The following is a 3,106-nucleotide window of genomic DNA, read 5'->3' as shown; positions in this document are numbered from 1 at the left end:
CTATCCTATGCCCGAAGAAGCAAATGCCATACCAGGAAATGATTAAACACATAGTATTAGTAGCATGTCCAAAATCCCAATTTTGACATGCGCTAAAATGACAATTTGAATCAGATTTGGTTGTCTCATATATAACATGCAGATCAACAATACACAACATACCACATTTACCACTAACTAACCAAGCTAATTAAGGTAGCCACGGTCATCTAGAAATTAGTTTAACACAGATTCGTAGCGCTGATATCAAAAGGTTGCATCAACTAAGGAGCACATATTGACATATAGATGAACTAAGCGACTGATAGGAGCAATGCAACCGAAATCAAAAGGTTCCAGATCATGTACGATGGTTCTATATTTCTATCAATAGATGAGCAATGCAAAAGAAGCAGTAGGGTCACCAAACATTCTGGATAAACATGGACATCAAGCAAACTGTGTATAATAGATAGAAGAAGCTAATTAAGACAGCTCCTGCAATTCGAATCCATCATTTTTCCCATAGATAAGATAAGATGCGGATCAATAATGCACTAGTACATTGATTACCCTTGATAGATGGGGCTAAGATAGATATCCACGGCCGTCCAGGAATCAAATAAGCAAAATAGAAGAGAATGGTAGGAGATATATCTGACCAAACTGAACTGAAGGTCTGAAACCACAAGTCTGCATGATGATATAGTACAGTAAAATAAAAAGACTGATAAGGAGAGCACAACTTCAATCAGCAATGCAAAAGGACCCCCTTGGATTGAATCGCTTGGTCAACAGCCTCGCATGGAATCTCGATCGATGAGATGAAGTCGTCAATCAGAATCGGATGATGGATAGGGTCCCTCCTGCAGTCAAGCCAAGGAATTGGATTCAGCAGTCAGATCAGATCCATGGAATCATCCTTTTCATGTTGACAGTCAGAAAAGAAGAGAAAGGTTTGGAGTTTGGACAGAGACGGACCTCGGAGATGTAGATGTGGTCGCCGCAGTAGTCGGTGAGGCTGGCGAGCTTCTTGGGGTCAATGAAGCGGGAGAGGACTGCGACGGCGACGTCGATGTGCTTCTTGGGGTCGAGGATGAATCACCTCTGTTTGGTCGTGCCACGGCTGCGCCGCCACCGACCGGCACGTGATCGAGGACAGGATCCGCTCGTTCAGGGCCGGCGTCTTGGTCTTGGGGGCGGCGGCCGTGCCGCTGCCGTTGTTGGATGGCTCCTTGGTGGAGGCGGCGACCGCGACTTCTTGTGAGGGAGCCATGAATGAGTGGTGGGAGGGAGTGGGAAGGGGATCGAGGGAGAGGCAGATGCATCTCGCTACGCGCACCGGATCTCGCCGGACAAGGGTCTTCGATTCCCGCCTGAGGTCGCCAGGATCGGACGCCGGAGGTGGCAGCGGCAAGGGAGGAGTGGAGCGCTAGTGGATTGGGGATCGAGGAGAGAAACCCTAGAGGCGGCGGAGGGAAGAGAGAGAGAGAAGCGGCAGAAGGAAGGGTGGAGAGGAAGCCGATCTGGATCGGGGAGGGGGGGTTGGTGGGAGAGGGACGAGAGGTGAGCGAGAGACGCTGGATCGAGGGACTCAGGGAGAGTGTGGACGGCTCAGATCGACTACAGGGGGGTGATCCGTGGGCTGCTTCCTGATTAGTTCAAGACATGAGGTATTTATTAAAATTAGCTCTTAGTGCTAAAAACAGGGGGTTTTGTGAAGCAACTAGCAAAATTATTTTGCAAATGGCATCACTAAAATTTTCACTTAGTTTATACCACATTTTACGGATGATCACCAATTTGTATGCAGCTTCAGTCCTTCTAGATATTTTTGTTCATTTATACAAATTTCCACCTATCTAGTAGGAAGCGGGTCAAATTTAAACTGCAGGTGCCTCATATTTTGCTCTTTATTTTTTACAAAATTCATTTCTAGGTACATAAGTATCTACTTAATCAGAGAAACACCAAAAAAATTCCAAGATTGAACCACTAGCTAGGAACGGTCATTCCCGTCATTTTGACCGCGTTTTGAAACGGTCATAAAAAATTCAAAAAAATTAAAAAATTGGGAAACATTCGCATTGTGTCATTATATGTGGCCAAGTTCCCAGGAAAAATAACAAACTTGTAATACGGCAATTATTTTAAAAAAGTGTTCTCAGAAATGAGCTATCACGTGTGGAGATCAATGGCTTTCAAGCCAAATGATCAATCTTATGGCCACATTCATGGCATAGTTTGTTCAAATGATCTCATATTGTACACAAGGGTGCATATTGGAATGGAAAACAATGTTTCCTAAGGAAGTTTTCATTTTCTTTGGATGAAAAAGCCATTTTCCATTTTTCGAGTGCCCAAAAGGAGGTTTTTTTGTGAAGGACCTACAATATATTTATTGCAAAATTGGACCAAATCATTTTTCTAAAATACTAGGACATATTTAATGCACAATTGACCAAATGGTTGGGTTTCAAAACTTTTTATCCACCTCTCGTGAAAAAGACAAATTTCCGCCGATTCAGTTGGAAGTGGGTCAAATATGAACTGTAGCTGCCTTGTAGTTTGCTATTTATTTTTTTCAAAAATCATTTCTTGGTACATAAGTATCTATTTAATCATAGAAACACCAAAAAAATTCCAAGATTCAACCACTAGCTAGGAGCGGTCAAGCCCACGGTTTTGACCGCATTTTGAAACGGGCATAAAAAATTCAAAAAAATCAAAAAATTGGGAAACCTTCGCATTGTGTCATTATATGTGGCCAAGGTCCTAGGAAAAATAACAAACTTGTAATACGGCAATTGTTTTAAAAAAGTGTTCTCAGAAACGAGCTATCAAGTGTGGAGATCAATGGCTTTCAAGCCAAATTATCAATCTTCTGGACACATTCATGGCATAGTTTGTTCAAATGATCTCATATTGTGCACAAGGGTGCATATTGGAATAGCAAACAATGTTTTCTAAGGAAGTTTTCATTTTCTTTGGACGAAAAAACCATTTTCCATTTTTCGAGTGCCCAAAAGGAGGTTTTTTTGTGAAGGACCTCCAAAATAGTTGTTGCAAAATTGGACCAAATCTAGGCATGTCTAGTGGGTTGGGCACTCCCCAGGTTGGTGCTAGG

The sequence above is a fragment of the Triticum aestivum genome, chromosome 6A (genome assembly GCF_018294505.1).
Source record: "Triticum aestivum cultivar Chinese Spring chromosome 6A, IWGSC CS RefSeq v2.1, whole genome shotgun sequence".
In the NCBI taxonomy this organism is placed as follows: Eukaryota; Viridiplantae; Streptophyta; class Magnoliopsida; order Poales; family Poaceae; genus Triticum; species Triticum aestivum.
Note: the sequence above shows the minus strand (reverse complement) of the source record.